Here is a 23,794-nt window from a genome sequence, read left to right on the forward strand (position 1 = left end):
GAGCACTGTGATGACTGTAGTAGCACTGTGATGGCCACAGGAGCACTGTGATAGTCTTGGGAGCACTGTGATAGTCTTGGGAGCACTGTGATAGTCTTGGGAGCACTGTGATAGTCTTGGGAGCACTGTGATAGTCTTGGGAGCACTGTGATAGTCTTGGGAGCACTGTGATGTCCGTGGGAGCACTATGATGGCCATGTGAATGTTTGAAGTCAGAGGCGAACATTCTAAAAGGAAAAATATGGCATCTATGTAGGCTATAGGAAATGAAGGGGTTAACACAGAAATGTCCCAAAGGAGGCAGAATTTGCCTGGGCAGTTGTGACTGAGTAGTGGCCAGTGACTGGATGAGCTGCTTCAGGCTCTGTGGTCTGATGCCCTGTGCCGTGCTGCCACTCAGTCTCCAGTGCCAAGAACACACGAGGAACCATGAGTTCCCAGAGCTGCAGTGAAGTTCCTGGTGCCCTTACCCTCCCACCCTTCTGTCCGAGGAATGCTTATCAGGTGACCTGCTACTCATTCTCCCACTGTGAGGGGCCTCCTCACAACACCTTCCCCTGAAGGTCCAAGTCCAAAGCCACCAGCCACTGCCTATGGAAAAGGAAGCATAAGAGAAAGGCTGCACTACACTACCTGAGACAGTGACAGCCCCTCGGATCTTGAAAATCTCCGGGGTCAGTGTGCTAGCCAGGGTTCTCTACAGGGCAGAACTGGTAGACAAATCTGTATTACAAAGGGGATTTATGAGGTTGGCTCATATGATACGGTGGCTCTCTGCATTCTGGAGAGGCCCCAGTAACTGCTCAGTTCATGAAGCTGATGGTTTGTTTCAGCGAGGATTTCTGGAGAGCCGCTGGCCTTCAGTCCCTGTTGGGAGACTGGAGAAGGAGGGTTCGGATGCTAGCAAAGGCGGATGGCTGTGGCAGCAACAATGGAGCAGAGGCACACACAAGCCAGGAGTGTAGGTGTGCCCCCAATAGCAGTGCTGCTTTCCCCTGGGACCCCTTTCTGTCTGGGCTGCTGAGGGAAGGTGCTGTCCACTCTGGAGGAGGGTCTTACTCCTTCAGCTCCTCCTTCCACTAGATACCCTCACATACCTGCCCAGAGCTATGGCTCCTAATGGATTCCAGACCAGTCAGGTTGACAACCAAGAGTCGTCACTACAGGGAGCTCCCGCCCACTGCTACAACCTTTCTAGCTACCTGGGCTCTGCCTTGCTCCTTCTCTCCAACAGGGACACGGCTCCTGCCTTCATCACCTTTGTTCCCAGGCTTAAATAGCCTGAGGGACCCTGAAGTCCAGAGCTTCTCCACGCTGGATACATGGACAGGTGATCGGCTGACTTGGTATCACAAGTGGGGACACTGTGAGCTGGGCATAGGAAACAAACGGGTTTGCATCCCACAGAAACTCCTTCCACCCTGCCACCTCCAGGGACAGTCTTAAAGTCCCAGGGAGAGATTGAGAAGCTGAGCCAACTCGAGGCCACAGTTGTGTTTCTAAGGCATGGCTTACGTGGGGTGTGGGGGGGTGGGAGTTGCTGCTCTTCCACTTCAGGCCTGTGATCAGAACTGATGCACGTTTGTAGAAGGAGCAGATAAGGAAAATGCCTTAAGAGATACTGTTCAGCCACAGGGATGCAGGTTTGCCATGTGTGACAATAGAGAAGACATTGTATTGAATAAAGTCAGACACAGAAAGAGGATTACTGTGTGAGAAAGGTGACTTCCTGGAAAAAGCAGAAGAGGGCAGTCAGCCTGGGGAGAGGGAAGCATGCTGGAGATGGGGGATCTGTGACAGTGAAGGCCACATGTAGTCCAGAAAGTCACATATAGTCCTTGTGTTTCTCCTGCAGCACAGAGGGAGCACCGCAGTTTCCAACAACTTATCATAGATTTCAAGAGAAACTAGAAGAAGGGCTGGGGAGAAGGCCAGTGGGTAAAATGCTTGCCCTGCAAGCCTGAGAACTGGAGCTCCGATCCCCAAGAAAGAACAGGCAGGCTTGGTGGTCCATCTGTGATCCTACCCCCCAGGAGGTGGTGACGAGATATCTGAGGCAAACTGGCCGCTTCCGCTCCCCCAGGAGGTGGTGACGAGATATCTGAGGTAAACTGGCCGATCCCGACCTCCAGGAGGTGGTGATGGGATATCTGAGGCAAACTGGCCGATCCCAACCCCCAGGAGGTAGTGACCAGATTTCTGTGGCAAGCTGACCACCCATGATAGCCACAGCTAGTGAGGTCCAAGTTCAGCAGGAGGCCTTGGTAAAGTGGAGGCGGACTAACAAGGCGTCTCATATCAACTTCAGACCCCCAGAAGCAGGTTCACGCTCATACATCTGCATGCTCACTCACACCCACACGTGTGTCCCCACAGATCCCATAGATGTGCACACACACGCACCACATACACACATGCAGACAAACGAACACCTTACAAGAATTCAATTCAGAGTTTCTCAACCCAGAGAAATGATATTAGTTTAAGGGAATGGAGATGATGATGACTCTCTTTTGCCCATTATACATATTTATAATATTCAGCTATAACTTAGAAATATGTAAATGAAAAACAAAAGAATATTAAATCCTACTAGTTTCTAAGTTAGCAGGGAAAACTTTATTCATATCCACTCACTCAGGAAGCATGCTGCTAGCTCCGTCCCCCCATACTCACATACACACACTCACACACACACACAGTCTCACACAAACATGCACTCACATTTTCCCACACGTATACATGCACTCACACACGCACTAACGTATTCACATGCACACACACACAACGTACTCATATATGAATACACTCACATGCACACACACTTTCACACACGTACACACAATCTCTCACACACACATGCGCACACACACAGTATACTCATATATGAACACACATACACACACATGCACACACACAGAGCATATTGACTCAGTCGCTCATCCCACTTCCCCCGTGTTCTCCAAAGCAACCCAGCCTTCCAGCAGCCCCGAGCCGGCAGTGTCCACGCTCACATGGGTCAGACCTGCCTACACTGTTTGCTTAAAATACTTGTGAGTATATACAGCATGGTACGGAACTAATTTTTGAAGCAAGTGTGGGGCTCCGGGGCACTCTGCCATTTCCTCTTGTCCCTAAAGCTGTTAAAGTAAATTATAGGGCTGGGCGAGAGAGAGGCCAGCTGTGCCTCAGCTGCAGCCCCAGTTGTTGTGACAAAGAGAAAAGTGGGCACCAACAGATCATTAACTGTGAGGCCAAAAATAAGCTGATGATTGGCTCGCACACTCGCCTTGGAGGAGAAAGTGTGGTCCGGGCTCATGCCAGGCTAGTCCCAGCCAGGGATCGTACCCATCCTTTCGCCAAAAAAGCCCTGGCAGTGTCGCCCAACACACGGCTTCACATTCCTCTTATTCTATCACACTGGGCAAGTTTCACTTCTTTTTTTCTAACCCTTCTTGTTTTTGTTTTTGGAAATTGACAGGAGTTTGTGTCTTGTTTTGAAATTTCCCCCCACGGTTTCCTGTCGGGCTTCTTCTTGGGCTGAGTTCAGTTTCCCTGTTGACTATAATTACTGCGAGCCTTGTGAAGGGAGCTGAAAAATCTAAGTTGACATTAAAGGTGCATTACACTTGAATAAACCCAGAGACAGACTATCACATGCTGGGTTGGAGCTACCCCTGTGTTCTGTCTAGATTAACCAATGTTGACGGCTGTTGGTTTGCGTAGCACTAATAACCACCGGGTGCTCACGGGAACTTATAAACACTGCTCATAAATAGTTGCTAAAGTGAGGGGTGAATAAACATTACCTCAATGGTTTGTGAAGCACGGGCCACAATGGGACCAAATGGGGCTTTGAAATAAGACCTTCCTCATTTGAAGGGCAGAGAGGTATACAAGATGGCAAACTGTGGCTCCATCAACCTCTTAGTTTTTTTGGCCATCTGCAGGTGGCCATATGTAGCCAACGCCTAGTGAGGCTGCCTTTCCCTCACGTGTCTACCGCAGTCTATAGTGCTGATCCCACATGAGTGTATATGTTCTGTGTATATGCATTTTACCTTGAAGAATCAACTGAAAAACACCTATTTTGCAAATAGATCTCTGAGGCCCATGAAGCTTGTTCCAGTCTCTACCATGAACTTACAATAGGTCTACTTTTTCAAGATGTCTATATAATCTGTGACTATCAGCTTGGTCCTCGTGGTGCCTGTTTGCAGCATGGCATGAATTTGGGGGCAGACATGGAGTAGCCTTGCCCTGTGTGGACCAAGTGACAGGGTTTTGAGTCGCAAGGCTCACTATGGAGGTCCTTGAGGCATGTGTTATTAGAGCTCCGATTTTATATTCCAGGAGACTAAGATTTAAGGAGGTTAACTTCAAGGCCGCGTGACTGGTGGCATCGCTGGAATTTCTGACGAGCTGCCTTATCTCTGTTCTCTTGGAAGCCTTCCTTGCCAGTGCTTTTGTTCACAGGCATTTTCGCCATTTTGTGTGTGAAGAAAACATGTGCTGAGTGCCCTTGGACAGGAAGTCTAGGGGTAGAGGGTGGGCAGGCAGTGTCGGGGTAGAGGGCTAGCATGCAGGCTTGTCTGTGGAGAACCTGTCATCTCCTTCCATGTTCTCACGTTCATTCAGTCCCTAGCCTTGATGAGGAGACACAACCATACCGTAAAGAAACCCTGGCTATCAATGAGCCATTTTGCTAAGCTGGGATACATTTTTAGGATGTGTTTCACTGACCCTCTGATTCTTTGGTTCAGAATCAGATTCAAGCTTACTTCTTGGAGTCCCGTCTTACTTCTTGGAGTCCCTAACAGTTGGCAGAGTGTCAATGATAAGGCTCAAGTCCAACTCAGGGGCGACTTGTGAGTCATCCCAGTGGCCTGTGACACTGCAGCCTGTGGCAGAGGTTACTCATTATTCACTTCCCAGCCTCACCTGTTCGTACTCCAAATAGGAAATCATGGTCTCCACAGCACACGTGGGGGCTCAGAATGCCCTCATATCCCGTGCCTTGCAACCTTTTTGTTTTCTTCCAGATCGAGCAAAACTATGAGTTCCCAGAAAGGGGGCCTAGAGTCAACGTCCATATGCTGGCTGTCTTGGGGAGGCATGGGCGGACTAATTTCTATTTTATTACTCCTGTTCCACAGGTGAGAGAAGGAGTCTTGTCTTCGAAGAGTTAGGATGCGAAGTAGACATAAATGGTTTGTAAAGAGTAGCAGGATTCTGACAGAGGAGAACTGTATTGGCAGTCATTACAGAATTGTTCATAGATCTACTTGGATGTGCTGGGTAAATAAATCTTGTGAGGAGCATGTTTCTTGAGACATAGTGTTAGCTCCACCAATCTTCACACACGTTGTAGACTCCTACTAAATACTGCTAAAGTTAGAAGATAATTCGTATTCATGTACATACGCGTATGTGTTTATATAGAAGTGTCTATATATGTGATATGGGAACACATAATAAATACACTAGAATCAAAGAAATCCACACGAATGTGTTTGAGACATTGTTGTATAAGCTCAAACTTCTTTAGCCATTTATCAGCCATCTTCTAACCACAAACAGTGAGTAATTTGCAGACTAATGTCGCTACGTCCATGGAAATGAAGAGAGAAAGGCCAGGCTCTGGATTCCTGGGCTGAGCCCATTCCCACAGGTCCCGGGGCCTGCAGGCTTGGCGAGAACATGCCTAGGGTCACACCAATGCACTCCGACAGAGGTAATTTATTACTCATTCCCCAGCTACTTATTTGTTTCTGTGTCATGAAATCTGCCCGTGAAAGACGGCTCATGTGTGACCACGAGCAGAGGGAACAATTCTCATTTGTTTTTGACAAACAGCGTGGGCGATTGACCCAACCATGTCCCCAGTGAGGAGGTGGGGTGTTGGGGGCCAAAGGTCTGGACCAGGAAATGTCTCACACCTTCCCACACTACAGGACATTTTGGCACCTACCTAATTTTTTTGTCATGCCCCCCCCCTTTTTTTTCTGGTGAGGCTTTTGCTGTGTGGGGAGATTACCGAGACAGCCTGAGCACCAAATATTTATTCAAAGTGAAATCTTCCCAACCCTCAGTTCTCTATCGATGGAATGGGTTCTCGGGGGCCTTTTCCTCCACAGTCTGTCAAGGCAGACAAAGATAACAGAGCAGCCGGACTCCATCTGTGGCACAGGCATCACTGCTAAAGCCCCGGAATGTGTTTCCAGTTCTTTCTTTCTCTGCTGTTGGCCTTTGCTTTTTCAAATAAGTAGAATCACGGGTGGGCAAGGGATTTCGTTGGGCAATCTTAACTTCTCATTCCTCCCTCCCCTCCAAGCTCTGGGATATTTTAATTCTTAGCCTTGGTGCCCAGCACTTAAAGCACATGAAAAGGAAAGCTTTGGAGTGAAGTTGAAAGAAAATACCAGAACTGGCTTTGGGAAGCAATGAAATATGGCACTCCACAGATGAGACAGGCAATAACGCAGTATTAGCCATAGATTTCACAAGCAAATTTCAGGGTTGCATGGGCCATTAAGAGCAAAACAAAAACCGTAATTGCCCTTAATCTCTATTCATTCTGCATGTGTAAGTCCCGTTCAAAGGGAGATTTCAAGGAGGAAGATCAAGAGAAAGCTAAGCGGGCACCTTTGGACAGTGCTGGTTTGGATCCCCTGTCTTTGAAGACTTGTGAAGGGTAGGAAGGGGTGGGTTTGGGGGGAGGGAACCTTCCCTGAGGAGGACTGATACCAGGTGACAAGCTCTCGGAGACTTGACTTGGGTGGGTTTGTCTGTGCGGGTTCCTCTGCATCCACCGTCTCCTTTCATGCAGGTTCAATACTTGTGCTAGGTGTTTGGCTCAGGAGCCTGATAAATGAGCACCCTCACAGGGGGGTGTTCACTCAGCCTTCCTTAGGAGACAATCACCAAGCCCCCAACTGGCTCTGCTCCTAAGGGACTCCAGGATTGGAGTGGAAGGCCTTGGGAAGAGAGGGTCAGTTTAATGTGATCCAGGAATAGAAGGCTCTGCTAATTTACCATGCCTCCGTTTACCCCAGAGAATGAAGTCTTGATCCTTAATTGCCTTCCTCACCCCGGTAGGATTTTAGGAATGGGGCTAATAGAATATGATAAAGAAGGGCATTTGTTTCCCATAATAAGGTGCTCTGACTTAACATAGGATGCATAGACCAGACTACAGGACACCCAGAATGTACTGTGCTACACCCAGATGTTATGATTCCATGCAGGAATAACCTGGATAATACACTTTACCATCACAAAGGGTCCAACACTGTAGTTTGTACCATGGTAACCTGGGCAAACATTGAAGCAACAGAATGGCTATAAGCCAGCAAAGTCTTATTTATTTCTATGCTTATAGAAAATTAGGTTGAGTTTGTACCTAGTGGTAAGTCCCTTGAGAAACACTCCTCCATCCATCTCTTTCCTCTCTTCCTTCCGCATGCCAGGCATTTTAAAGTGAAACCCATTAATTCTCATTCTCATTTCACTACAACCCCACTTTGACATTGACCGCTCATTCATTCAGTAATTTTGTGGTGCTGGGGCTTGAACTGGGGGTCTCAAGCATGCTAGGAAAGTATTCTATTGCTGAGCTCCACCCCCAGCCTCATTTTGGATTTCCAACTCTCTTGAGTTTCTTTCTATTGTTATTGTGGACAGATTGTCTTTAGGTAGGTTATCTCCTTCCTGCTTTTTAGAAAATCAAATCAGATCCCGACATTTGGCTTCAAGATGAATAAAGAGTTTGGAGTGAATAGCTTCCCATGGATATTCAGGAGGTTCTGAGCCAGAAGGAGCATCAGATAAGGCATGGCTGGTGTTGAGCAGAATGCAGGTTGCTTCTAATATCTTTGATTGTTCATTTGATTTAAGATTGGTTAGTTCTTAGGGCTCTTGTTTTGAACTTGAAGTTTCTCTTAGCAGCTTTCTTTTTATGATGGTCAAGTGCAAGACTGATAATTCTCTTCTGAGTACCATCCTAATCTTCATCCCTTGCATCTCTTCTGGGCATCATTCTGACTTCCATCCTTTGTATCTCTTTAGGGTACCATCCTGACCTCCATCACTTGCATCTCTTCTGAGTCCCACCCTGAGCTCCATCCCTTGCATCTCTTCTGAGTACCAACCTGACCTCCATCCCTTGCATCTCTTCTGAGTACCATCCTAATCTCCATCCCTTGCATCTCCTCTGACTTCCATCCCTTGCATCTCTTCTGAGTACCACCCTGATCTCCATCTCTTCTGGGCACCACCCTGACCTCCACTCTTTGCATCTCTTCTGGGCACCATCCTGACCTCCATCCCTTGCATCTCTTCTGAGTACCACCCTGATCTCTTTTGAGTATCATCCTGACCTCCATCCCTTGCATCTCTTCTGAGTACCATCCTGACCTCCATCCCTCGCATCTCTTCTGGGTACCATTCTAACCTCCATCCTTAAACACTTGCACCTTACCCCTCTGTAATAGACAGGTCATCAAGGGCAAGGGATTCTGATTTCTGCACATTGTGCCACGTTGATCAATTAAACTCTATGGGCGCTTTCTTCAAATCATGTCAAGAGCTGCTTCTAATTCAGTGACCTCATAACAGACACCCAGCTGAGACTTTTCATCAGATTTTCTCTTAAAGGGACACATGTGGCTCCATTTTCCTCTATTCAAATCATAGCACTGAGTTGGAAGATTAGCCTCCAGAGACACAGAGACGTCATTTTACTTAGATTATTACTCCATGAAAAGTTACAGTTCCTGGTAGCCCAGACTGTGACTTCCCGTTACCGTGGAGGATCAGGAGCCCCAGAAGCCCAGCCAGAGCAGCTTTGTGGTGTTTCAGGGTTTCTCACCTCGGGTATGAATCTGCCTTAGCAGTTCCTGAAAATTAATGTGGACACTGGCAGATGAACAAAAGCTCAGGGTTTGGTATTCAATTGAAACAGTTATGAATTTAGTTAGAGCTAAAGTAAATAAACAGTAATAAAACATAGGACATATTTATTTCCTAGTGGGGAAAGATTTTCCACGATAAGACACCATGGTAGGACTCACAGGGGAAAGATAAGTGGGCTTTCTTTCACAAGACCAAAAATGCTTATTTGTCTTTATGTTTTAAAAACTTCATTGAGCCTGGGTGGTGGTGGCATGTACCCCTCATTCCAGCACTCAGAGGCTGGTGAATCTTTTGAGTTCTGGGTCAGCCTTGTCTACAGAGTAAGTTCCAGAACAGCCAGGGCTAGACAGAGAAATCCTGTCTTGAAACATCATCATTACCAATAATAACAACAAAACAAACAAACCAACAAACTTCACTGATAAATTAAAACAAATTTAAATATAGAGAAGTATCCACAACAGACCCAATGTTGAGGAGCTATGCCTCTTAAATATAAAGAATTGGTATGCCAGTGATTGAATTCTCGTCAGTAAGAATACCTGAAAAATAAAAGAGGAAACAGGAAAATATTCAGTTTAGTGATTCAAAGTGTGAAAATGTTTTAAATATCAGCTGATGGTGAGGAATGGAAAGGAGTGCCCTTTACTGTCAAGGGTGTCATAGTAGGTACTGGCTATGTCACTAAGGGCCCTGTAACCTGGAGTGACCTTCAGAGAGGTGACTTGCTAACCATGCACAATGAACCTTCCAAACAGCTTGAGGCATTAAAGCATTCATGCCAGTATGTTATGCCTAGCAGAAAATTAGAAATGATCAAATAGTAGAGAATTGTCACAAATCTAGGATGTTCATTAGATGATTCTCACCAATAATGGTAACGATAAAGAAAAATGTCAAAAAATGTCAGGCTAATTGTACGAAAAATACTAAGTTATGGCCCTGTATGCGACAAAATATGAAGGGCTATTTCTGGGTTTTATTCCTTATGCCTCTTGCTTCTTGTTTTTCACCTACAATGTATGTAAAGTACGATTTTAGCTTGTTACTAGAGACTCCAAGCTACTGACACACATTGGTGCAAACCCAACAAATCTCAGTAGTCCATGGAAATTATTGATATGTGTGTTCATATAAGAAGCTTAACATCACAGGCTATATATTATGATCATAAATAACTCAAATGCTATGTGATACAAATATACTCTAAAAGCACTCTAATTTTTATTAGTATATATTAGTTGTTTAAACAATGAGTTTCAATTGGGCATTTTTGTGCACACCTTTAGCTTAGCTTGACTGCCTTTACACCCCTGCCTGTTCACACCTCTTCCTCACCTGTGACACAGCATTTCTGGATGGCAGGCTCTTTTCTCCCCTGTGACATAGCATCTCTGGATGACAGGCTCTTTTCTCCCCTGGGACATAGCATCTCTGGACAGCAGGCCCTTTTGTCAGCACTTTTTAGGATTTAACCTTTGAGAAAAAGTGTTTTCTGATCTTATTTCGGTTGCCATGGTGAGCTGTAGTTCCATCCATTTTCTTGCACATGGCATGAATTCATTCTTACCTCTGAATAGGACTCTAGTGTATGTACGTATATATAAATAAATAAACATGTATGTACACACACATAAATACATTTATATATCACAATGTCTTTATCCATTCATCCATTCAGTTTTACCTATGTTAATGTGTCAATACTCATGAACTTGGGTTATATTAATAATTAAATACTAATATTGTTTTATGTAGCATAATATATCTACATGTGTAGGGTGTACCATCAACACATATCGCTATTTCAACTTTTAGATGTTTTAGTTTCTCTGATATAGTGAATTATATTTGAAATTAGTTTGGAGTTACTCAGTGAATCTCAAGTCATCCTCTTCTTCATAATGACATAGTAATAAGGAGCTGTGGATCAAGGCTTTTGAGACTCACCTGACGCTCTCATGCCCTAGTACCCTGCGCCATGACCAATTGCCCTGCAACAGCACCTTTCCAGCTGTGCTCTGGTGTCCCCTGGAAATGGACGCAGTAACTTCAGTGCTCAGATCGGCTAAATGTATTGCCTTTGAAAAATAGAATGAACTCAGTCTTCAAGGAAGGGGAAGTGCATGAAGACTCAAAGGTTTTTTTTTTTTCTTTCCACTTGTGAACCTAAAATCAAAGACTTGAGAAGTCTAGCCTGGCGTTACAGGTGTCCTTTGCTTTGATCATTAATTAAAATGCGACTTCTATGCACAGTGTCACTGTCTGAGGACTTGACAAAACAAAGTGTGCCAGGTACCTGGCAATTTCTTATCCTGCCAGGAAAGACAGGTGTTCGTTCCCGTGAAAGCTTTGAAGCTAAAAATAAAATAAAACAAAATTTAAATTAAAGGATATTCCCAAGTACATAGTAATCATCTTAAGACGCCCATTTCAGGGTCCTTTTTACCTCCCTGATGGTGGATGTGGTGGGGGTGGGGGAGGGGCAGTTCTTGTTAAACACAAGCAAAAGCCCCAGCTGGAAAGGAATGCAGAAAATGGGGAAAGTAAAGCCTTGTAAGTCATTTGAGATCAGGCGGCAGAGAATGTGTCTCAACGGTGTCATTATCAGATTAATATTTTGAGTTCCAATTTAAGCTGGAATTATTTGGATAACAAAAATCAAAAGAAAAGTTTTTACAAACAGTTTTGCCTCGGAGCAGAAGAAGTGTCTCGGAGCTGGGATTTGGGTGATCTTCCACCACGCCCCTCGCATTCCTGTAAGCCTGTGCGCAGCTCTGTGAAGGACCGCGGACATCCTTGCTTTCATGGGCACCGCTTGCTTTATTTCCAGTGAAAATCAGAGAAAAACAAAATTCTTCAAGAGTCATATGAGCTTCGGCTGGATTTTCGACCTCATGGCAAAAAGAATATCAGAGAGGATTTCTAGTCCTTGTTGAAAGATGGTTTCTTGATAAGCTGGTCTGTCCTGGAAATCAGAGGAGACGCGTCTATGTGGGTAAAAGCTATCTTTCGGTTTCCCAAATTGGCAGGTATTCTCTGTCCACCCCACAGAAGCATTTACCAGGTCCCCGCCGTGAGTTTATGAATGAAATGTTTCTCAAGCTTTGAAGGAAACCTACCAACTACAGTTGGCAGTGCTACCACCCAGCAGCACCCAGCAAAGAAAAGAATCCAGGCAAACACATTCCATGAGACTGGATCGAAACATTTAAAACTGATCTGCCTTTATTAAGCATGATGCTAAGTGGAATTCAACTTCACGCTGGTGCTAGGGGACAGTAAGGGCAGGGGCACTGTGTCTTGTGTTACTTCAGAGGACAGTCCTAAAGGGGTGGGATTGAATGGATCTGGACTGGCAGGACACTGCAGGTCTTGTAAGCTGTATCAAGGAACATTGCTATCAGTGGGATTCACCAAACACAGGCCGTGTGATCAGAAGCCACCCGTGGGGTCAGGGTGCTGGAGATTACTGCAAGAAGTAACCAGAGGATGTGCAGGTAAAAGCTTGAGATTTTAATACAGTAAGTTATCTTCAGGAGAAAATTACTTATGACTGGGCATAGGGTGTTCAAAGCAGGCAGTCAGTCAGTGGAGAGAATGATGAGGTATAGGTTTTGTTCAGGCTTCAGAGAGGTCACTGAAACGAAGATGCAGGAGAATACTGATAAACATTTCTGAATAGGTCCGAGTGACAGCCACGTTTTCCTCAGACCCTCTTTTGCCCAGGAAAGGAGCAGCAAGCTAAGGACAACATGGCTCCCCATGTCCTTGATGCTATGGCAGGAGGTTGTATCTCCCATGCTTAGGGTTGGTGTTTGTTCATGGAAATTGGATCTTTTGAGCAGGTGATTGTTGGTCCGGACTCCAACTCCCAGCCTCTCAAGCACTTGGACTCCAACTCCCAGCCTGCCAAACTCTGACCCCTCCCACAGGGTATTTAGGAGGCCACCCAGAGAAGAAACACGTGGCTTTGGGGTTGCATGTGCGCTCCCTCTGTCTTCCTCCTGCCATGCTCCTGGCAACCAGGGGAGTCTGCCATCTATTAAACTCAGGCATTTAAAATTTGCCTTAATCTGGTCTGATTGTAATTCTTCGCACCAGCAGAGAGGCTCTGTTAGAAAATATTCCTAACGGTGATTATATTGTTGAAACAGTTACATTACCCAGTTTTGGGTAGTCATTTAAAGATCTCTCTCTTAATAAACACTGTGTACATATACACGCACACATATGTGTGTATGCTTCTGTGTTTGCGCACACGTGAGTGCAGGTGCACTCTGAGTCCAGAAGAGGGCAGCAGATCCCTTGCAGCTAGAGTTGCTGTGGATTCTAGGGTTTGAACTATGGTCCCCAGCAAAGGCAGCACAAATTCTTAACTGCTGAGTTTTCTTTCTAGCCTACATGGAATCATCCAAGGATTCTGTCCTTCCTGCTCTTTAAGCTCACTGCATTGCTACAAGCCTGGAAATTCTATTTCTTTCCATGTTGGGTGACTCCAGGGACACTGGATTTAAAGGACTCTAGGTGACATACAACATTCTGTTGGGTACTCCACTGGCTATGTAGCATGCAGCAGTCTCCTTCCCAGAGTATCCCTGGTAGTCAGAACTCGAGGAAGCCCACGCAAGCTAGTGTTGGTGAACTCAGTGTAATTAGCACAGTTCCCCCTTACACACCATCAGCTCTTTGTATGCTGCTGTTGAGTGGCTGCTGACCTCATCTACATGATCCCACCTGACAACAAAGTGGGTGGCGAGATCTTTCCAGGGGCAGCGGTTAAGAGGAGGGATTGTGTATTTGCTTCTCAGACTCCCAAAGTGAAGGATTTCCGTGCATTTTGCATAACACCGTTTTCCTTAGAAAGTCCTGAGTTTGCTTGATCCAGGAGCCAGCGGTTGGTTCCTTAGGGAAACACGGAACACTTCAGAGTCAGACTCAAGTGCCCTCTATTGTCCTTTCATTGGGAAGTTGCAGTTCTGAGAAGCACAGTGCTTGGGAGTTATTCTTCCTTGTCTGGCGTTTGTTTGGAAACAGGATCTCCGTAGCTCTGGCTGCTCTAGAACTCACTCTGTAGTCCAGGCTGGCCTCGAATTCACAAGCATCTACCTACCTCTGCCTACAGAGGACTGGGATTAAAGGCATGTGCCACTAAGACTGGTATAGATAGCATTTTTGATGGCATTTATTAGACTCTTAGGGCATTAGTCACTACACCGTGAATTGCATGTCTTCAACTCACCTCGGTTACACAGCAACCCTGTGATGTGACATTTTTATAACCATTTGACTAGCAAAACTAAAAATTAGAATTTGAATAATTCCACAGAATACACTTCTGTCTTCAATTCGGTTGTAGAAGAGCACAGATCTTATACAATGTACTGCCTTACCTTTCAACAACTGTAAAAGGCACAGGGTACTTCAGTAGTATTTGTTGGATGACTAATGATGGTTCATAATTTGTTATGAAGTTCCATCACAATTTTAACAAAGATATCAAGACTTACCAGATCATAGTGGACCAGGTGTTCTTTCGAACTGATTGGGAAGAACTGTTATTCTTCTGAAGTTCATGGAAATAGGTCAAGACAATGAAGAGAATTATTTGTTTGCATCCTCCCCACCCCCCCGTGTGTGTGTGTGTGTGTGTGTGTGTGTGTGTCTATCTATTGAAGCGATTCTGTTGACTAGTACCCTCTGAGCACCACATTGGCCAATATTCTGTGATAATAAAACTATCACACCTGACCCAGGACAGATGCTCAAACTATGAAGAAGACTTTTTTTTTCTTTTTGATGCACATTATCCACATCTTTTGCTCTAATTGAAATGTTAACTGTAACCATGAAGCTCAAGAATGTTCCAGAATGCGTCAGGATCAGAAAACACTAGGACTGAGGCATAAAGCATCTCTGGGTGCACTGGAGGGTCTCATTGAATGGGAAGTCAGTTCAGGACCCTGATCTGGGTTCTGTCTCCTGGTAATAATCCAGAGTCTCAGACACTCAGTGTTATGAGTATCCAGGCAATAATACATTGAAGAGAACTGGCTTCCAGGCTTCCATAGGTAGAGGAGTGGAGGAGTAGAGTCATGTGGTAGGGTGGAGACCAAATCAAAGATGCAAAGCCTCTTGGTCTATGACTTCCTGTACCCTACTGTGCAATGATTTTTTTCCCTTTCACTTTTTTTTTCTTAAAGAAAAGTTTGCCCAAATGAGAGACTTTTGCTTGTAAGGTTCCATCTCTTAGGTTGGGGTCCTCCTTAGACTTAGTGTTCTGAATATCGGGGTGTGCTGCTACTCCCATGAACACCAGTGTTTCTATTGCTTTGTGACATGACTATGATGTTAGATAATGAAATTAAATCAGGTCTGAAAAGCCGTTTCCCCTCATAGCTGATGGACTCCGGACAGACTGAACAGCGGACATGGCTGACGTCACAGCTAAAGAGATTGCACGGAACCCAGGGAAACTGTGGAAACTGCCCTGGCCCATTGGAAAGCTTGGCCTTGTCATGGTTCTCCTCAGGGGCTAAACCATCTCTACATGCAGGCAGCAATGGTTGACTTGCCTGGCTTCCCTGTCAATGGACAACGGACGACAGTGTGTTTGTCCAGGGTGAGCTAAGGCTGCACACAATAAGCTGATTTACGAGGTGCAAGAAAGAGAGAAGAAAAGAAATAAATAAAGAAAGAAAGAAAGAGAAAAAGGGAGGGAGGGAAGGAAGGAAGAAGGAAGAAATGAAAAAGGAAAAGAAGATTCAGATGCAAACACCTTGGGCAAATGTTCTTAATTCTTTCTAGAATTTTCTTGAACTTTCTTGCCATTAGTATCCCAGTGATTCAATATAGGTTATATGTTTTAACAAACAACCTCAACATTTTAAAACTATTCATAAGTGTTGACCATAAGTGTGGTAATGATGGGAAAGTCACCTAGTTATGACCACGTTGTCAACATTCCATTTGTTTAAAACACAAATATTCATCAGGACCCTTTCTTTCTTCATGCTCAGCTGCCCACCCATCCTTATGGCTGGTGGCCTTTCCTCTAGAATTAGAAGCCCAAGACTTCTATCTGTGCCTGGCTTCATATTTTGGAGAATAATGTCCCACTTCCACTATTTTTAATCTTTATATACAGATCTATCTATCTATCTATCTATCTATCTATCTATCTATCTATTTATTCATTTATTACTAGTCTCTGGATTTGTCATCAGAACACAATCCTGAAATCAATCTCACTTGAGGGATAAAAATGTTCACTGATAGCATTACCTTAAAAATAATTCATCTTTTCACCATTTCATACATATATAATGCACTTTCATCATATCTCTCTAAACCCATCTTTCCCTTCCATGAAACTCCATTTTTGTGGTCTACTTCATTTTATTAGGATAGTTTGCATGAGCCTGTACTTGGAGGTGTGGGGGGGATGTTTATCATATTAGCAAGGTTGACTTACCAGGGACTGTACCACTAAAGATTATGACTCCCCCTCCGCCAGGAACTAGCAGCTACTTCTCCCAGCCATGATGGAATGTTGATGGGCCCAGCCTTGTGCAGGGCTTGGGCAGATAATCACTGCTGTAAATTAGTGAGTGTATTAACCTTGCCATGTTCAGAAGACAGCCTGGCCCTGCACAGCACTCCTCATGGCTCTTACATTCTTTCCTCTCCAGTGTTTTCTGTACCTTGATAGAGATGTCCTATTACATGTCTCTTCTCAAGTTTTGATTTGCTTAAAAATCTTTTCAGCCATGTGGTACACACCTTTAATCCTAGCACTCGGGAGGCAGAGGCAAGGGGATCTCTTGGTTTGAGGCCATCAAGATCTATAGCGCTAACTCCAGGATAGCCAAGGCTGCTACACATAGAAACCCTATTGTCAAAAACAACAGCCACACCCAAAAATGTTTTAAAATGAATTATTTTGTGTTATCATTATGCTTCTGGTGTCCATGGGCTATGACATAAATTAAAAAATAAAAGAGCTTGGGGATCAAGGAGGAGGCATGGAGGGGCCGGATTAGAAAGGGGTTAAAGGGAGCTGAGGGTGAATATGATTAAAATACATTGTGTGAAATTCTCAAAAATTTAATTAAATTATGTTTTATAACCTATTTAAGAGCACATACCTGTTAGATGCAATGCTTTCAGGTCATAACTGACCGTTTTATTTTGTTTGGGGTAACGGTCTAAATAAGAAGAGGATAAAGTACAACAAAAGTTCACTCATATCAAGCCATCTGTTATTGTGGGCTTTGCATTTTAAAATTCTATTTTTCAAAGGGAAGAACCCAGCTAGCCCCTTGATGATCTGTGTTTAGACCACATTGACCAAGGCAAACTTGGGAAAGAAAGCTTTACACCGGGCATTTGCTTCTGGTTTCAGGGGGTGGGTCTATGACCACAACGGTAGGGAGCGTGGTTGGGATGGTGCCGGAGCAGTCGCTGAGAGCTCACATCCTTATGTGCTAGTAAAAACTAGGGAGCTAACTAGAATGGTAAAATGACTAAATGGTGTGGACTTTAAGTCTCAAAACCCACCCTCAGTTACACAGTGACAAGCCTCCTCCAGCAAGGCCACACCTCCTAATCCTCTCCAAACCAGTGCTGCCAATTCAACTAGGCACCAGCCATTCAAGTACGTAAGCCTATGGGGGCCGTTCTCATTCGAACCACGCACATCATGTACAGGAAGTACGGACTCCTTTCACCCACTCACTTGTCTTCACGTATCCAGGAGCCAGGTTATGCTACAATTTGTACTACGTTTTGGAAAATGCCGTGATCCTAGAGAAGCTAAATAAGAAGGTGAATCCAAAGACAAACATATAGGCATCCTCCTGAATATTAACCTTCATCAGGCGATGAAAGGAGACAGAGACAGAGACCCACATTGGAGCACCGGACAGAAATCTCATGGTCCAAATCAGGAGCAGAAGGAGAGAGAACATGAGCAAGGAACTCAGGACCGCGAGGGGTGTACCCACACACTGAGACAATGGGGATGTTCTATCAGGAATTCACCAAAGCCAGCTGGCCTGGGTCTGAAAAAGCATGGGATAAAACCGGACTTGCTGAACATAGCGGACAATGAGGACTACTGAGAACTCAAGAACAATGGCAATGGGTTTTTGATCCTACTGCACGTACTGGCTTTGGGGGAGCCTAGGCAGTTTGAATGCTCACCTTACTAAACCTGGATGGAGGTGGGCTGTCCTTGGACTTCCCACAGGTCAGGGAACCCTGATTGCTCTTCGAGCAGATGAGGGAGAGGGACTTGATCAGGGGAGGGGGAGGGAAATGGGAGGCGGTGGCGGGGAGGAGGCAGAAATCCTTAATAAATAAATAAATTAAAAAAAATATATAGATTGTTCTAGAGGAAAAATGAAAACTATTAAATTTTGCCCATTTTGTTCAGCTATAAAAAAAAAAAGGAAAATGCCGTGATCGTGGCATTGTTCCGACTCTGGACTAATACATGGGAGTCTGAAGCAGGCTCGATAGTCAGCCATCAGTCCACCCCAAGAACAGCTCTGTCACCCTGTTTGCCGAGGTCTGCAGCCCCAGCAAGGAGGGGACAGGTATGATCTCTGCCTCTGTGAAGTTTAGGATGGAGAAGCAGTCACGACAAGGGCACAGGTGTGTTGAAGCAGGCAGCTTGAGAGCCACGAGGCCCATAGATTGGGTCCAAACAACCTTCCATTGTCTAGGGTGTCAGAGGACTATTGGCAAAGGATGAGAAAATTGTTTTAGGTGATTTCTAAAGCTACAGTTACAGGTGAACTCGGAAATGGAGGTGAGGCGGGATGAATATTCCGGGCAGATGGAAAATGTGTGCCAAGAAGGTAAGGTGTGGAAGAGGGAGAGGAGCCAGGTAACATCAGCCAGGTGCCAATTCGAGCCTTCTAGACATTGTGTGCAGCTGAGTTCCTTGTGGGGTTGTGCTGAGCCTGCAAACTGAACGTTGCCACCAGCTGTCACTCATGGGCCTTACCAAAGCAAACAGGGCTATCCCAGGCTAGTTTCTTACCTCAGAGGGTTTGCATTTGACCTCAGAGCTTGTTTTGGTCTAATTTACAGTCAGGCACTGAGAAGAAAGTGTGCTGAGAAAAACATCAGCCTCCGGTTTTGAGTGAAGGCTCCCACCTTCAGAAGTGTTGAGGCAGTTTGAAGTGCAGTTACAGCTTGGCCCCTTGGTGGTTCTTTTAGTAAAACAGGTGCTGTGAGATTGCTCAAGCTCTTCTAGTCAGGGGCTGGAAAGAGTCCAGATGTGACGCACATCTCCTTTCTGGAGGTGGAAAAGCCATAAACAAAAGCAGCCAGCAGCGTGGAAGAGTGAATTTGATGGGAACACAAAAACAGAAAGCAAAGCCCCGACCTCGGGGGTCATTTGGGAAGTCTTTCTCACAATGAGCAATCCGATCCATATCAAAGCCAGGTTTGGTAATTATTTGCATTGGACTAGTTGTTTGAAATGAAAGTTTGAGTTTATTTGTAGAGGAAGATAACAATTTTGGGAAGAAACAGTGGGACCTAAGATTTTTTTTCAGATGAAAACAGGACACCCAGATCTCAACAGCGTTGGCAGAAACCATCCTATTTCATTCCTCTCCCATTCCCTAAGTGAAAATAAATAAAGCACATTCTCTGGATCCTTGGGATTACATGCTAGGTATAATGAATGTCTGCTGAATTTCCTGTGTGGGTGGTACTGCTTAACAATCTGGAAAAAAAGAAGTTTCTCTCAACACGTGAGCATCATCACTCATTCGGCTCCACTGTTCTGCATGTTGTCAGCGTTTGCTCCGCAGAGCTTGCCTTCCAGTTTCAGCGAGACATACTAACACTTAGTGGGAGTATTCATAGGTGAGATCGCTCCTAGGGATCTCATAGGTGAGTTTGCCCCCTTAGGATCTGGAAACTTCTCGAAACCACATGCATGGGTGAGATTTGCAAAGGTGAATATCTATAGTCTAGAAACCTGTGGTTTCCCCTGATGTTTATGCTTTCATATTTTTCTTTATTTCTTGTTTTTCTTATTGCTATAGTCCTCCTTACTAGGGCCTTTCTCCTGCAGCAGAGAATGCTGAACCTTGTGATCCTTCAGGAAGAGAAGAGCAATGCAATGTTTTACAATATTTTATGACCTCAAGTTACTGTAAAATGATACTTTTTTATTCTTTGAACATTTCGTACATGCATAGAGTATCTTGATCACATCCAGCTCCCACTGTTCTCCTCTGACTCCCCCAGACTGCCTAACACATCTCCTCCCAACATCTTGTCTTCGCTTTTAAAAACCCACTGAATCCAATTAGTGCTGGCCATACGCAAATGGATGTGGGCCATACACTAGGGGACAGGCAACCCACCAGTGCAGCATCCCCAAAGCAGATAGACTCTCTCCTTCAGCAACCAGAAACTCTCATGCCTCGACAGATAGGAGTGTGGTCTCATTAGCTCTCTCTTAGGAGTGTGGTCTCCCTCTCCATCCACATTGGGAGTTTTTAACTGACTTGACCTTGGTCAGGTCTTCCTTAGGTAACCGCCACTGCTGTGAGCTCATGCTTCTAACATCTAGGTTATATCCAGAGGACAGAATCTCAGAACAGTCCTTTGCGCCCTCCGTATTCTTCCTGCCTCTTCTTGGGGAAGGGGTTGGGGTGGCGGTGTGTGAAATAGATGTCCCACCTGTGGCTAAACACTGCAGTAACTTATTCTCCTCAGCACTTTGAGATGTATGAGGCATTGCCTATTGTCAGGGGCAAAAAGAAGTTTCTCTGACCACAGTTGAGAGCCACAAAAATCTGTGGGGAAACAAATATTTAGGAGGCATTTTGACCACTTGGCCATGTAGCAGATCAGGAGCAATAGGTTCCCCGCAAGGATCTGTGACTTCTCTAGTAATAGATTTTAAACCATATTTACAGCAAGAGGCACTAATTCTTTCTTTTGGAGCAGGTCTCGAGTCTAATCAAAAAGTAGTGAGTTACCCCTTTAACGGTTCTGCTGCTATTGTGGACATATCTGGCTGGCATGTAAGTACTGTAGCATGCATGTGCACAGTCTAGCATTGGGTAAAGACCACTGATGTCTTTTCTCCCTCAGTAACCTACATTTCTGCATCACCGGAGCTTGTCATCATGGACAGAGTTTCCTGGTAAGATTAACAATTTCTACATGCCTTGCAACCAAAGTACGTGATACCTTCGGCAACAAGGTCTTATCTTCTACTTATGGTTTGTTAACCTAGAGCAAGGCCAATAGCCTGTGTTGCTCTGGGGGTCTCTGGGGCTTCTCTGACCAATAACTTATAGGGAGGTAACGTGCTTAGCACTGAGATTTTCATTTAACTAGTCCATGTTTTGTATTAGCTTACAAATTAGTGGTTTTTCGTAAGAGACAAAGTCTCCTGTACCCTTGACTGCCTGGGACTCATGATGTAGCTGAGGAGGAACTATTACTTTGCCTTTACCTGCAAAATGCCGGCCTCACAGACACGCATTTATTTGCTTCAATTGGAACCAGGATATCTGTCACCCTCGAGGATGGCATTTTATAGTGCATTCATGAAAATTACCTTTGCTTAATATTTGTTTTTTAGTGAACCAATTAGTTTCCTTGCGATATATGACATAGTCCAGGCTACCCTAGACTACGCTTAATGTCACCGTGATGGCTAGGTTTTATGTTAACTTGATACAAGCGAGAATCACTTTGGAAGAGGCACCATCGGTTGAGGAAAATGCCTCCACCAGATTTCCCACGGGCAAACATCTGGTGCCTTTCTCCACTGGTGACTGGTATGAAAGGGTCTAGCACACCGTGAGGGTGCCACACCTGGATGGTGGCACTGGGAGCTGTAAGAAGACAAGCTGAGAAAACCAGTAAGCAGCATCCTCAGTGGCCTCTGCATCAGCATCCAGCCTAGGGGTTCCTGTCCTGATGGAGCTCTGACTATGATTTCCTTCAGTGATGGACTGTGATGTCAAACTGTGAACTTTTGATCATCCTACCTCTCTCTGCCTCCCAAGTGCTGGGCTTACAGGCATGCAACACCGTGCCCAATCTTATTAGTGCTAGAGGTTGAACTTAGATTCTTGTATGCTAGGCTAGCAATTTACAACTGAGCTACATCCAGACCCTTCAATATTTTAAATAATCTCTAGATTTTCTATACTATACATACTATATTTTCTATAAATATAGCTGGAATAAACCATTTACTTCCCAAGTAGCTTTCGTTCATGGTGTTTTATTCCCCACAACAATAGCAAACCTAAGACAGTCACCTAGCCTGACTTTAAACTCACTTTGGTCTTCTCGCCTCAGCCTTCTAAATCCTGGAACAAATTGCCATGCTTGTAATATATCTGGTTCTTTAGATGTCAATGAGTTTCTGGAATTCTGTGGTTGGTACAAATTGGAAAACAACAACAACAAGCAAACATAACAAACCATTAAACAGGGAAAATACATTTGCTTGACAAGTAAAGCAACTAACTCTAGGGGAGAGGAAGGAGCTCTTGCTGGAGCCTGACCCACCTGGCTTCCCCGCCTTGTTTACCATTTATCTGTCTGCCCTGATGTGAGCCATTAAGCTGTGCTAATTCCCAGTTTATTCCACTATAAATGGCTCTAATGCATCCCATAAAGGTGACAAAGACTGGAGAGAGTGCACACAAATCATTTACCTTGTGCCCGTTAGGCACAAGGCGTGTAATAAACGGAAGCTGTCTCATAGTTGTTCAGATCCATGAACAGGTTCAACTAATTACAAATCCAAAGTAACTGGGAGAAAAAGCCATGTTTATGTTGAACATGTACAGAGATTTTTGGGCCAGTATTTCCTGAACATGGTGACAGCTACTCCTGTGGCATTTCTGTTGATGAAGCATACTAAGTCGCCTCAAACAGCTGATTGTATGGTGGCTTGTGCAGAATCCATGGAATCCTATACATTTTATTTATGGCTCAAGCATCTGTGGATTCTGCTGTCTTAAAGATGGCCTAGACTGTTCTCAAACTTCCTGATGCTGTAACCCTTTAAAACAGTTCCTCATGTCATGATGACCCCCAACTATAAAGCTGTTTTCATTGCTACTTCATGACCATTATTTCACTACTGTTATGAATCATAATGTAAATATCTGATATGTAGGACATCTGATATGTGATCCCTGTGAATTGGTTGTTCAACCCCCCAAGGGGTTGTAACCCACAGGTTGAGAACCTCTGATCTAGCGTCACTCCATGCCCAATATAGACAGATGACTATACTTACTCATCTGTCATTCACACCCACATACCTTCACCATCAGAGCTCTCACCTTCAGAAAAAGAATCTGTTTAAATAAGGAGCGAACTCTCATCCTGTGGAGCAAAGTAGAGTTCAAATGAACCAAAAACTAGATTTAGAGAGCGTCTGAAATGAAAGCCAGCAAACCTGGAGCAAAATAGCTGACAATGGTCAGAGGATACACAATGCCTACATCTTTCTAAGAGAACTGGGGCTCTCTTCTGCACAGATGGTACCCAGTCTGAATGTGTTCTAGCAGAAGGAGATTGCTGGTCAGTACGGTTGCCACGGAGGTTTTCCCTTCGAGTTAGGCACGGATACATAATCATAGACTATCTCCATGGTGCTCAGAGACTCTGATGCTGTGGCAGGGGTAGAAATTAGCAGGCATGGAAGACCAATGTCCAGAGGAACCAACAGGAGGCTCCCCACAGTGTTGTATAGCTCTAGCAAAGCCCAGATTCTTCAGTACACTCACCCCTCAGTATGTGTGGGGAATCCTTCCAGAATCCCTCTTAGCCCCCAAAGCCCATTCCTGTCTTCTGTGTAACAAAATACAGTATT

This window comes from Microtus pennsylvanicus, chromosome 15, assembly GCF_037038515.1.
Source record: "Microtus pennsylvanicus isolate mMicPen1 chromosome 15, mMicPen1.hap1, whole genome shotgun sequence".
NCBI classification, from domain to species: domain Eukaryota; kingdom Metazoa; phylum Chordata; class Mammalia; order Rodentia; family Cricetidae; genus Microtus; species Microtus pennsylvanicus.